Consider the following 15059-nt stretch of genomic DNA (forward strand, 5'->3'; position numbering starts at 1 on the left):
AAAAGTAGTGACAATAAGAGGCTAAGTTGACATCTTTGAGGAGGCGAAGGTTTGAAATACAGCAGAGCGAGAAACACACTAGGAGACTTCATGCTGAGCAAACTAACCCCAGGCTGAAGTAGCAGCAAACCACTCCAGTGTACACAGACACAGGCGTGCGAGTCACTTTTGAAACTAAAGAGGAAGTTGAATATGGGATTTCCTGATTTGGGTGGTTGGGGAACCAGGACAGGTACTTTAAAACCATAACTAATTCCCCAGTACCAAATTTGACATTTACATCACTCTGCCAGGAATACAATGCATGCTTAGGTGTTTGTTTACAGACATTTTTTTTGTAATGTTAATAATGTCAAATATATCAGTCCTGTCAGAAAAACGGTATGTAAATTAACCAAAAACTTTCCGTTCTGAGTTCCCAGTGAACAGACGAAAGCTGTCTTTGTTGCACCAAACCAAAGTCTTGGAAAATTCCACTGTGTAGGATGGGAGAAGACGGGAGGGGTTATCTATTTTGATCCAAGACCTGCCCAAGCTCGATCCAGGACCAGTCCAAGCCATCTTCTTCTTTTGTGTTAATGTGACCAAAAACAATGGCTGTTTACATACCTCCTATTCCTTTAGAAACAGCTGCTATGTAAACAGGGAAAGTCCAACTAAAAATGGTAAATGGGTTGTACTTGTATAGAGCTTTTCTACCCCTTTTTAAAAGGAGCCCAAAGTGCTTTGACAGTATTTCCACCTTCGCCCATTCACACACACATCCACACACTGATGGTGGGAGCTGCCATGCAAGGGCGCTCACCAGGACCCAACAGGAGCAAGGGTGAAGTGTCTTGCCCAAGGACACAGCGGACGTGACGAGGATGGTAGAAGGTGGGGTTTGAACCAGTAACCCTCAGATTGCTCTACCAACTTCTCCACGCCGTACCTACTCGGTGGCCTAGTGGTAAGAGTGTCTGCCCTGAGATCGGTAGGTCGTGAGTTCAAATCCCGGCTGAGTCATACGAAAGACTATAAAAATGGGAGCCATTACCTCCCTGCTTGGTACTCAGCATTAAGGGTTGGAATTGGGTGTTAAATCACCAAAAATGATTCCCAGGCGCAGCACGGCTGCTGCCCACTGCTCCCCTTACCTCCCAGGGGGTGATCAAGGGTGATGGGTCAAAAGCAGAGAATAATTTCGCCACACCTAGTGTGTGTGTGTGAAAATCTTTGGTACTTTAACGTTAAAAAGAGGTGGCGTACAGCCCAGACCTTCCTCTACAAATTGAGGCAAATTTAATTCTGTCTGTGTTTAATTCCTTGCTTCTTGTCTCGTTTAATAATGTCATCAGTGTTCGAACCTGACAAGCCCATTAATTTATGTTACTAAAATCTGAAAGCTGTTATAAGCAAATATGTTACGAAAGAATAATGGTGTGTTGGCTTCTTAAAAGGGGTTGTAGTTACCTAACGAAGCCTTAGCTTGACGCTCCTCTTTGTTTTGTATCGTTTGTCAACTTAATCCTTCAAAAACGTTAAACAATAACGATGTGGGAACAAATGAATGGCAAAGTAATGCAAGTTTATTACAGTAAGAAAGAGTTAGAAAAGCAAGAGTAAAGTCAAAAAACTGTATGGCTCCATTCCACCATAGCTGACTGCCATTACCCATAATCAGGGCTTCCCACACAATTATTTATTTGTGGTGGCCCGCCCCTAAAGAATTAAAGCCGCCATAAAAGCAATGGGACTCTGTCTGTGAATGGAGCTTGTAGTTACATATTATATAAATATGTAAATATTAAATAAATATGTATATAAATATGTACATAAAGTGTTGTAATTATATTCCAACTCCGCGTTGTTTTTGGTCATCGCCGCCACCACAGAACACTTTTCCACTTTGCATCAGTCCATCTTAGATGACCTCGGGCCCAGCGAAGCCCACGGTGTTTCCGGGTGTTGTTGATAAATAGCTTTGGCTCTGCATAGTAGAGTTCTAGCTTGCACTTACAGATGTAGCGACAAACTGTAGTTACTGACAGTGGTTTTCTGAAGTGTTCCTGAGCCCATGTGGTGATATCCTTTACACACTGATGTCGCTTTTCGATGCAGTACAGCCTGAGGGACCGAAGGTCACAGGCATCCAATTTTGGTTTTCAGTCTTGCCGCTAACGTGCAGTGATTCCTCTAGATTCTACGAAACTTTTGATGATGTAACAAAGCGTAGATGGTGAACTCCCCAAATTCCTTGCAATTGCTGGTTGAGAAATATTGTTCTTAAACAATTTGCTCAGGCATTTGTTGACTAAGTGGTGAACCTCGCTAACCTCGTCCAACGTCCGAGGACAAAGCTACAAACAATGGGAGACAGGGCTTTCTACTCCGCCGCTCCCAGTCTGTGGAACGCTCTCCCTGACCACCTGAGGGCACCACAGACTGTGGATGCTTTTAAAAAAAATGCATAAAAACCCTGATTTTTAATTAAAAAAATGTTTTAGATAGATGCATTCTAGATGTAGCTACTAGGCTGTTGTAGTTTTTATTTCAATTTATCTTTATTATCTTTTTTTTTTTTAATACACTGTAGCACTTTGAGGTTGTTTGTTCAATGTAAAGTCCTTTTTACAAATAAAATCTATTATTATTATTGTCAAATGCAGAGATTAATTTGGCCACACATCGTGTGTGTGTGACTACTACCGACCACGCAGTCTGATAGTTTATATATCAATGATGAAATATTAACATTGCAACACATGCCAACACGGCCGGGTTAGTTTACTAAATTGCAATTTTAAATTTCACGCCGAAGTATCCTGCTGAAACGTCGCAATATGATGACGCATGCGCGTGACGTCACGCATTATAGAGGACATTTTTGTCCAGCACCGTTCCCAGCTATAAGTCGTCTGTTTTCATCGCATAACTCCACAGTATTCTGGACATCTGTGTTAATGAATCTTCTGCGATTTGTTCAATGAATAATGGAGACGTCAAAGAAGAAAGCTGTAGGTGGGAAGCGGTGTATTGCGGCCGCCTTTAGCAACACAAACACAGCCGGTGTTTCCTTGTTTACATTCCTGAAAGATGACAGGGAAGCTTTACTATGGAACAGAGCGGTCAAGCGAACACGGATGGATTGGACCACACACACACAAAGTACAGTGTATTATGCAGCGATCAATTCGAAAGACCGTATTTCAAAGAGGGTCCCTTGCGAAGGGCAGAGATGGGCATCGCCACGACCCGTCGACTGGTGCTGAAGAAAGGTGCGGGGCAGACCTTCAGGTTGTACAGGTACGACCATATAATCTCACTAAAACACTAGTAACACAATAAGCAGATAGGGGATTTTCCAGAATTATCCTAGTAAATTTGTTTAATAACGTCTGAATCGCTCCCACTGTATAGTCTTTTTTTTTCTAGTCCTTCACTCTCATTTTCCTCATCCACGAATCTTTCATCCTCGCTCAAATTAATGGGAAAACCGTCGCTTTCTCGGTCCGAATCGCTCTGGCTGCTGGTGGCCATGACTGTAAACAATGTTCAGATGTGAGGAGCTCCACAACCCGTGACGTCACGTGCACATCGTCTGCTACTTCCGGTACAGGCAAGGCTTTTTTATTAGCGACCAAAAGTTGCGAACTTTATGGTGGATGTTCTCTACTAAATCCTTTCAGCAAAAATATAGCAATATGGCGAAATGATCAAGTATGACACATAGAATGGAAATGCTATCCCCGTTTAAATAAGAACATCTCATTTCAGTAGGCCTGTAAAAGGGTTTTCGTTCGATTCAGTCTTCATCCGACCTTTTGGAACACATCACTACTAAAAGTGAAGCGAAGTATATTTATATAGCGCTTTTTTCTAGTGACAAAGCGCTTTTACATAGTGAAACCCATTATGTAAGTTCCATTTAAAGCAGTGTGGGTGGCACTGGGAGCAGGTGGGTAAAGTGTCTTGCCCAAGGATACAACGGATGAAGCGGGGATCGAACCTGGAACCCTCAAGATGCTGGCACGGCCACTCTACCAACCGAGCTATACCAGCCCATTGTGCTGATGTAACAAACTGTGCTCCACCTCATGAAGTTCAACTATATATCATTTGACCTGAATTGTTGTTCTCCCTACTTTACCTTTTATCATAATCCTACATTTTATTGTATTTTTTATGGCAAGGCCTTCAGATATTTCCCCAGCTCCTCCCGTGTTTCTAATTTGTATAATTGCAAATGCAGCCTTGGATATTTGCCTCTGACAGCTGTGGAAACATTTAGACACTCTTTAGTTGACTCACTCAGACCGTATGAAAAAGTCGGTGTGCAGAATTCCGAGGTGTGAGAGAAACTGATAAGAGCAAACATTTCCTTCCTCTGCTCTGACTTGACAGAAACGCGCTTTCAGGCCTGCAACTGTAACTTTTTAAGGTCAAGGCAAGTGTTGCCCTAAAGGAGGGCTCATTGTTTAGTACACCCAGGCAGACATTTTCAAACGGTACTACACTCGATTTCAAAAACACCGTTTTGTTTTTTTACGGGCATGTGGTGACATTGCTGGTTTTACGAGCAGAGGAGCATGTTCAGCAGCGCGCGCTCACAGAGTTCCTACAAGCATACACAGTGTGTAGACAGAAAAGGGTGAATGGACGCATTTTGGTGTAAAAAGTAAAGATAAAGTTATAACAGTAAAACACACTCAGGAAGAATGTCCATCGGCAGTCGGCAGTGTTTTAGCTACTTCTAAATCACTAATCCTCGCCTCCATGGCAACACATAAAGTCAGTTTCTTACAAGTATCTTTAACACTGGAGGACGAGGAATAGCTAAACATGCTTCACTACACACTGTAGGAGGATACAATAGCTCGCCGGCGTCACAATGTAAACAAACGCCATGGGTGGATCTACACCTGACATCCACTGTAATGACACCAAGTACAAACGCGTATTTAGTCGATACTACTATGACTACATCGATATTTATCGTCACAAATTTTATAATTCATATTATATCCATGAACTCAGTAAATACGTCCCCGGACACATGAGGATTTTAAAATTGATCACTGCACGATTCTGTAACGACTTGGTATCAGATCGATACCTAAATGGGGCTAATTGGGCAACAATCATGTTCCCATGTTTAGTTTTTACTTATTTTTATTAATTGGTTCTTATCTAGTTTGCACTTTGAGTTCTTACTATTATTATTTATTATTATCCATCCATCCATCTTCTTCCGCTTATTTGAAGTCGGGTCGCGGGGGCAGCAGCCTAAGCAGGGAAGCCCGGACCTCCTGGGGGGATCCCAAAACGTTCCCAGGCCAGCCAGGAGACATAGTCTTCCTAACATGTTGTTATTATTAGTATTGGCTTTTATCTAGATTGCACTTTGTCTGTATTATTACTATTATCATTATTATCGACTCCTCTTTGTCTCATTGTTTTTATTTTCCTATTTTAATGATGTTGGATCTTTGTTGTTGTTGTTGGGGACAAGTGGCTACACATCCTATGATGCATACACTGGATAACTGTTTCAGATATCTATGTTTCTGTATCTATTTCAAATAAACCTTTATATGTGTGGTATCATCCAAAACTAATGTCAAGTATCAAAGAAGAGAAGAATAAGTGATTACATTTTAACAGAAGTGTAGATAAAACATGTTAAAACAGAAAAATAAGCAGATATTAACAGTAAATGAACTAGTGGATTAATAATCCATTTTTACAGTTTGTCCTTTATGATTTGTGTACAAAATAATAGGTGTAAAAATGACACAATATGTTACTGCAGACTAATTAGGAGTCTTTGTTTGTTTACTTACTACTAAAAGACAAGTTGTCTAGTATGTTCAACATTTTAAGGATTAAATTGCAATAATAAACATATGTTTCATGTACATTAAGATTTTTTGTTCAAATAAAATCAATATCGAGACAACTTTAATATACACACACAAAGTATGTGATATATAAATAATCAAATACATTGAAATATCATATAGTGTTTGACCTAACTTGTAGTAAAATTGTGTAAAGTTGTTACAAATGATATAAAACGCACTGCAATTTTCATTTCATTGTTGTTTACATTGGCAACTTATTTTCAACGTTTACAAAAAGGTAAACAAATCCAGGTGTGTTACGCAATGGCCGTTGACAGCCAGGAATCCAAAAGAACATTGACAACACAGCAAATAAACAACATTGTCAGGTCTAGAACTGCTGAGTTTGGAGGGAAAACGATGAACTAACTTCGCAGTCAATTTAAACGATGAAATGAAGATACCTAAAGACGTTGTGTCGCTTTCAACACGTTTTCCCAACATGTTCGCGTTTCCATTTTTTTTTATTAGTTTGCTCCTTTCGGCATTTTGAAGCATCTTTTCTTTGAACTGTTTTGTGACCTGGTGCAACAGCTTTTTACGACCCCTCTCCCCTTGGAAACAGCTGTTGCTATGTAATCAGGGAAAGTCCAAATAAAAGAGGAGGCATGCAACCATTTCGTCAGAGCATGGCGGAAGACTGTACAAGACTACACCCCAGACGTTTTTCCTCATGAGCCAAATTGAATCCCGTCTCTGTTTAATTCCTTGCTTCTTGTCTGCTTAATAGACATCATCGGAGTTTGAACCTGCCCTCTTGGCCAGGTCTCCCTCGGAAAAAGGATTTTTGACCTCAATGGGATTTTACCTGGTTAAATAAAATAGGCCAAATAAGATAGATACAAATAAATACAGTTCAAAATGTACGAAGAAAAATTTATGTTGGTGTGTTTTTTATCAATTCATTCGACGAAACAATTACGGTACAATTGACCATTAAAAAGTTAAAAGTAAAAAGGCAGTTCTGACATGTTTTTGTCCTCGATGCTGGTCAATTTCTTTTGGGACTACGGCAAGGCACTTTCCATTGTTGTCGCGGTTAAATTCCAACCCTGGACTTCTTCTGTCCAATGGCTAAATCGGCGAGTCAAACATTTTTATGAACACACACACACACGTTTCCATTCAATCCAGGTGCCTGGTCACATGTCTTATCTTCCCCGTGACTCTTTAAGAGGAGTTCAACTGTCACGGTCTCCATAAATTGTAACGAGCTCACATGACTGGAAAGCCGCAGAGGTCAGGACTAGAGATGCGCGGATAGGCAATTATATCACCGCATCACCAAAGTCACCATCCACCCGCCATCCACCCGCCGTCCACCCGAACCGACAATTTATCAGAACTGCAACCGCCCGCCACCCACCCACTGAAATACATCAGAGGTCGGCCACCTTTACCACTTACAGAGCTATTTAAACCTGTTTCACAGAGTAATGAAGACAATGGGAGCCGCTAACGTTCTCGCGAATATCCAATTGGCGTTCATCCTGATGGCAAGAATATGGGCGTGCTGTGAAGCCATTGCCTTAGACAACTTCAACAACATATACAAACCGATTGTTAGTCTGGCATCATGTTGTGTGTAGCTTCCGCAATCACACGTTCAAGATTGAAAGGCATACTGGGTGATACAGAGTACACTGATGGTTGTGATATAAACAACTTTAACACTTACTAATATGCGCCACGCTGTGAAGCCACACCCAACAAGATTGACAAACACATTTCGGGAGAACATCCTCACAGTAACACAACATAAACGCAACACAATAAATACCCAGAATCCTTTGTATCCATGACACTTCCTGAATATATTTTACACCCCCGCGCCCCCAACCCCGCCCACCTTACCGACGCACGGGGGGGGGGGGGGGGGGGGGGGGGGTGTAAAATATATTCAGGAATTGTCATGGATACAAAGGATTCTGGGTATTTGTTGTGTTGTGTTTATGTTGTGTTACTGGGAGGATGTTCTCCCGAAATGCGTTTGTCAATTTTGTTTGGTGTGGCTTCACAGCGTGGCGCATATTACTAAGAGTGTTAAAATTGTTTATATCACAACCATTAGTGTTGCCGCATAAACCACACACAACATGTTGCCCGATTGACAATCAGATCGTACGTGTTGTAGTAGGCGACAAAGCCAATGGCTTCATAACACGCCCTAATACTTATTATCTGGGTGACTGCCGGCAGTCATTCTAGAGAAAATTAGCGTCTCCTATTGTCTTCTTCGCTTTATGACACGGGTCTTAGATGGCTCTTTGAAAGGCAAAGGATACCGATCCCAGAACCATGTATATCAAATATTCCCGGATGGTTCAACCGCCACCCGCCCGAATCTAATTAAAATCTATTTTTTCGTCATGTCACCCTCCCGACCCGCGGTTTATCCGCGGACTCCGCGGATGAGACCGCAAACCGCGCATCTCTAGTCAGGACACACGAGGTGTGGACACAAAAGGACAACAAGCCACCTGTTGATTCTGATAACGGGATTTGATTTAAAATAAGTCGTGTTGGTTGGCCAGAGTCCGTCAAAGGTTTGAGATCAAAAACGCTTGTCCACCTCCTATTTGATCAGATTGAATGACAATTTTCTGATATGAAATCGTGTTGGTAGGACTCATTTATTGCATGCTTCATTCTCAAGGGAATAAACCACAATTAACATCAACATGCAACAGTAATGGCAATAAGTGATCCAACACATGCATTTTATATTTTAAAATGAACGGTCACACTAGGGGCTGGGCGATGTATCGATATACTCGATACGTCACGGGTTTGTCTCTCTGCGATATAGAAAATGACTATATGGTGATATTAGAGTAAACGTTCTCACGCAGTTGCTTTTAACTGCGGACATTACACTACAGGCTTTTCTCACTCTGTCTCTCCTTCTCACTGAGACGTAAAACAAGCGCACCTTCTTACGTTCGTCATACGCTCTCGCGGAGCAGACAGGTAGCGCCATGGGTAACGTTTGCTGTGATGCTAGCGGTGCGGCGAGAGTGGTATCACGAGAGAGAGAAGGTGCGAATCTGGTCAACAAATGCATGAATAATTGATTTCCAAAATAAACATCAGGGGGTCCATTCCCTGGCGGTGGTTTGGCTTCAAGCGGGAAGATGTTGAACAGACAACCATAATATTTCAAGTATGTGGCAAAAGCCTTGCTACAAAAAGTAGCAGCACTGCTAATGTGTAGCATCATTTGACAAGTCCCCCGCTATAGCAGTGGTTCTCAAATGGGGGTACTTTAAGGTATGCCAAGGGGTAGGTGAGATTTTTTTTAAATAACTCTGTAAAAATAGCAACAATAGAAAAATCATTTTAAAATATATTTATTGAATAATACTTCAACAAAATATGAATGTAGGTTCATAAACTGTGAAAAGAAATACAACACAATATTCAGTGTTGACAGCTAGATTTTTTGTGAACATGTTCCATAAATATTGATGTTATAGATTTCTTTTTTTAATTAAGTTCATGAATCCAGATTGATCTCTAACCCCATCCAGGTTTTTGCACCTCCGATCCGATACCGATATTGTTTTTGCACTTCCGATCCGATACCGATACTGGCCGATACTGGCCTATCCGAGCATGTATTAAAAAGTTTAAAGTTATTTAGCCTACTTAGTAGTCAGATTCATGCTGAAAAGGATTTTAGTACTCTTGATAGCAACTAGCCAGCTGAATGAGGTGAGTTTCAATAATACACAATAGTTGGTATTCAAGGATAAACACAAAACATCAACAATTATACATGACAAACAGAAATGGCATCATTAAACAGTAAAAAAGTGAACAGTAAAAAGTGCAAATAATGCTATAAACCTTATTAAAAAAAAGCAAAACACACAAACAACCTGAGTGGGATAAAATGTCTACAACTCAGCATCAATACTTGCTCTTGAACAAATGTAAACTTAAAAAAAAAAATATATATATATATATATATATATATATATATATATATATATATATATCTACACACTCCCTTCAATTGTTTGCCCCAATCAGGGGGAGCAAACAATTGAAGTCCATGCATATCGGGGAGATTATTTCTAACAAACGAGCACTTGAAGATGCTCAGGTGTCAACCTGCTCCTGTGTTCATCTATGATGAGTGAGGGTGTGCTAAAAAGCCTCTCACTCTCAAAAGTCATTAAAATGTCTTACAGCTTTACCACCACGCCTGACTTTATTTATTGTGGCATGTTTTGCACTCCACCTCTTCATCTTTTTCGTTTTGTAGGGTAAAATAAACCCACACAGCTGACATTTTTACCGTAACTTTTAATTCACACGGCCGTCTGAACGGTTAGAACGCAGACCTGTGGATGTTTTGAAGGTGTGCTGGAAAAAGCGGAACGGAGTTTAGGGAGCAGCAGAAGAGTGGAATGTATTATTTAAATTGGTGCGTTGGAAAACACAGACCGTTTTTAAAAACTGGATCTGGATCGGCATTTTCCCATGCCTTGCCGATACGCATTTTTTGGCAAATATCGGCGGCCGACAACCCTAATCTCTATTAAAATCCCCAAAGAGGGCACTTTGATGATTACTTCTATGTGTAGAAATCTTTTTTTATAATTCAATCATTTTTCCACAAGTTTTTAGTTATTTTTATATATTTTTTTCCTAATAATTCAAGAAAGAACACTACAAATGAGCAATATTTTGCACTGTTATACAATTTAATAAATCAGAAACTGATGACATACTTCTTTATCTCTTTTTTCAACCAAAAATGCTTTGCTCTGATTAGGGGGTACTTAAATAAATAAAAATGTTCACAGGGGGTACATCGCTGAAAAAAGGTTGGGAACCACTGCGCTAGAGAATGAAGAGTGCTTGAAACTCCGCATGTCAACATCTCCGTTCGGTGCCACACCCACAAAATTTCCACATCAACACCGCATGAAAAAACAAGTCAACAACAGAAGGAGATAACGTCCGCAGGAACCTACCACATAGCGAAGGACATACACTATTTAATTTCCTTTTATGCAGCTATGTATGCTGTATTGTGATATGGCATAAAAATATTGAGATATTAAAAAAAGGCCATATCGCCCAGCCCTACTCCTCCATATAAGTAGGTGGCAGCAGGTAGTGATCACAAAATGCAGACGACAGTGGTAGGCAGAGTGCAGGCAAAAAGGTATCTAATGCTTAAACCAAAAATAAACAAAATATGAGTGGTGAGCTATGAAGAAAAGGCATTAAGCAAAGGCATTGAAGCTTAGGGAAGGCTATGCTAACCGAAAATAAAACTGAACTGGCTGAAAAGTAAACAAAAACAGAATGCTGGACGACAGCAAAGACATACTGTGGAGCAAAGATGGCGTCCACAAAGTACATCCGAACATGACATGACAATCAACAATGTCCCCACAAAGAAGGATAAAAACAACTGAAATGTTCTTGATTGCTAAAACAGAGCAGGTGTGGGGAATAGCACTCAAAGGAAGACATGAAACTGCTACAGGAAAATACCAACAAAACAGGAAAAGCCACCAAAATAGGAGCGGAAGACAAGAACTAAAACATTAGTGTGAGAGTCCAGTCCATAGTGGATCTAACATAATAGTGAGAGTCCAGTCCACAGTGGATCTAACATAATAGTGAGAGTCCAGTCCATAGTGGACCGAACATAATAGTGAGAGTCCAGTCCTTAGTGGATTTAGTTAATAGTGTGAGAGTCCAGTCCATAGTGGCTCTAACATAATAGTGTGAGAGTCCAGTCCATAGTGGATCTAACATAATAGTGTGACAGTCCAGTCCATAGTGGATCTAGTTAATAGTGAGAGTCCAGTCCATAGTGGATCTAACATAGTGTGACAGTCCAGTCCATAGTGGATCTAGTTAATAGTGAGAGTCCAGTCCATAGTGGATCTAACATAATAGTGTGACAGTCCAGTCCATAGTGTATTTACTTAATAGTGAGAGTCCAGTCCATAGTGGATCTAACATAATAGTGTGACAGTCCAGTCCATAGTGGATCTAGTTAATAGTGTGAGAGTCCAGTCCATAGTGGATTTAGTTAATAGTGTGAGAGTCCAGTCCATAGAGGCTCTAACATAATAGTGTCAGAGTCCAGTCCATAATGGATCTAACATAATAGTGTGAGAGTCCAGTCCATAGTGGATCTAACATAATAGTGTGACAGTCCAGTCCATAGTTGATCTAACATAAGTGAAAGTCCAGTCCAAAGTGGATCTAACATAATAGTGAAAGTCCAGTCCATAGTGGATCTAACATAATTGTGAGAGTCCAGTCCATAGTGGATCTAACATAATAGTGAGAGTCCAGTCCCTAGTGGATCCAACATAATAGTGTGAGTCCAGTCCACAGTGGATCTAGTTAATAGTGTGAGAGTCCAGTCCATAGTGGATCTAGTTAATAGTGTGAGAGTCCAGTCCATAGTGGATCTACCATAATAGTGAGAGTCCAGTCCATAATGGATCTAACATAATAGTGAGAGTCCAGTCCATAGTGGATCTAACATAATAGTGTGAGAGTCCAGTCCATAGTGGATCTAACATAATAGTGTGAGAGTCCAGTCCATAGTGGATCCAACATAATAGTGAGAGTCCAGTCCACAGTGGATCTAGTTAATAGTGTGAGAGTCCAGTCCATAGTGGATCTAGTTAATAGTGTGAGAGTCCAGTCCATAGTGGATCCAGTCCATAGTGGATCCAGTTTATAGTGTGAAAGTCCAGTCCATAGTGGTTCTAGTTTATAGTGTGAGAGTCCAGTCCATAGTGGATATAGTTTATAGTGTGAGAGTCCAGTCCATAGTGGATCTAACATAATAGTGTAAAAGTCCAGTCCATAGTGGATCTAACATAATAGTGTGAGAGTCCAGTCCATAGTGGATCTAACATAATAGTGTGAGAGTCCAGTCCATAGTGGATCTAACATAATAGTGAGAGTCCAGTCCATAGTGGATCTAACATAATAGTGTGACAGTCCAGTCCATAGTGAATCTAACATAATAGTGTGACAGTCCAGTCCATAGTGGATCTAGTTAATAGTGTGAGAGTCCAGTCCATAGTGGATTTAGTTAATAATGAGTGTCCAGTCCATAGTGGATCTAACATAATAGTGTGAGAGTCCAGTCCATAGTGGATCTAGTTAATAGTGTGAGTCCAGTCCATAGTGGATTTAGTTAATAGTGTGAGAGTCCAGTCCATAGTGGCTCTAACATAATAGTGTGAGGGTCCAGTCCATAGTGGATCTAACATAATAGTGTGACAGTCCAGTCCATAGTGGATCTAGTTAATAGTGAGAGTCCAGTCCATAGTGGATCTAACATAATAGTGTGACAGTCCAGTCCATAGTGGATCTAGTTAATAGTGAGAGTCCAGTCCATAGTGGATCTAACATAATAGTGTGAGAGTCCAGTCCATAGTGGATCTAGTTAATAGTGTGAGAGTCCAGTCCATAGTGGATTTAGTTAATAGTGTGAGAGTCCAGTCCATAGTGGCTCTAACATAATAGTGTGAGAGTCCAGTCCATAATGGATCAAACATAATAGTGTGAGAGTCCAGTCCATAGTGGATCTAACATAATAGTGTGACAGTCCAGTCCATAGTGGATCTATTTAATAGTGGGAGTCCAGTCCATAGTGGATCTAACATAATAGTGTGACAGTCCAGTCCATAGTGGATCTAACAGTGTGACAGTCCAGTCCATAGTGGATTTAGATAATAGTGAGTGTCCAGTCCATAGTGGATCTAACATAATAGTGTGAGAGTCCAGTCCATAGTGGATCTAGTTAATAGTGTGAGAGTCCAGTCCATAGTGGATTTAGTTAATAGTGTGAGAGTCCAGTCCATAGTGGATCTAACATAATAGTGTGACAGTCCAGTCCATAGTGGATCTAACATAATAGTGTGACAGTCCAGTCCATAGTGGATTTAGTTAATAGTGAGTGTCCAGTCCATAGTGGATCTAACATAATAGTGTGAGAGTCCAGTCCATAGTGGATCTAGTTAATAGTGTGAGAGTCCAGTACATAGTGGATTTAGTTAATAGTGTGAGAGTCCAGTCCATAGTGGATTTAGTTAATAGTGTGAGAGTCCAGTCCATAGTGGATCTAACATAATAGTGTGAGAGTCCAGTCCATAGTGGATCGAGTTAATAGTGTGAGACTCCAGTCCATAGTGGATTTAGTTAATAGTGTGAGAGTCCAGTCCATAGTGGATTTAGTTAATAGTGTGAGAGTCCAGTCCATAGTGGATCTAACATAATAGTGTGAGAGTCCAGTCCATAGTTGATCTAGTTAATAGTGTGAGAGTCCAGTCCATAGTGGATTTAGTTAATAGTGAGAGAGTCCAGTCCATAGTGGATCTAACATAATAGTGTGACAGTCCAGTCCATAGTGGATCTAACATAATAGTGTGACAGTCCAGTCCATAGTGGATTTAGTTAATAGTGAGTGTCCAGTCCATAGTGGATCTAACATAATAGTGTGAGAGTCCAGTCCATAGTGGATCTAGTTAATAGTGTGAGAGTCCAGTACATAGTGGATTTAGTTAATAGTGTGAGAGTCCAGTCCATAGTGGATTTAGTTAATAGTGTGAGAGTCCAGTCCATAGTGGATCTAACATAATAGTGTGAGAGTCCAGTCCATAGTGGATTGAGTTAATAGTGTGAGACTCCAGTCCATAGTGGATTTAGTTAATAGTGTGAGAGTCCAGTCCATAGTGGATTTAGTTAATAGTGTGAGAGTCCAGTCCATAGTGGATTTAGTTAATAGTGTGAGAGTCCAGTCCATAGTGGATCTAACATAATAGTGTGAGAGTCCAGTCCATAGTGGATTTAGTTAATAGTGTGAGAGTCCAGTCCATAGTGGATTTAGTTAATAGTGTGAGAGTCCAGTCCATAGTGGATCTAACATAATAGTGTGAGAGTCCAGTCCATAGTTGATCTAGTTAATAGTGTGAGAGTCCAGTCCATAGTGGATTTAGTTAATAGTGTGAGAGTCCAGTCCATAGTGGATTTAGTTAATAGTGTGAGAGTCCAGTCCATAGTGGATCTAACATAATAGTGTGAGAGTCCAGTCCATAGTTGATCTAGTTAATAGTGTGAGAGTCCAGTCCATAGTGGATTTAGTTAATAGTGTGAGAGTCCAGTCCATAGTGGATTTAGTTA

At 40.5% G+C, this 15059-nt stretch overlaps 1 protein-coding gene across 6 annotated transcripts in view; it reads right to left on the minus strand.

Annotated features, from left to right (window-relative positions):
* LOC133552687 (syntaxin-3-like) overlaps window positions 1-15059 on the minus strand; it is a 53018-nt gene that overhangs the window by 33017 nt on the left and 4942 nt on the right. The gene's annotated exons all lie outside the window — the stretch shown is intronic.

The sequence above is a fragment of the Nerophis ophidion genome, linkage group LG05 (genome assembly GCF_033978795.1).
Source record: "Nerophis ophidion isolate RoL-2023_Sa linkage group LG05, RoL_Noph_v1.0, whole genome shotgun sequence".
In the NCBI taxonomy this organism is placed as follows: Eukaryota; Metazoa; Chordata; class Actinopteri; order Syngnathiformes; family Syngnathidae; genus Nerophis; species Nerophis ophidion.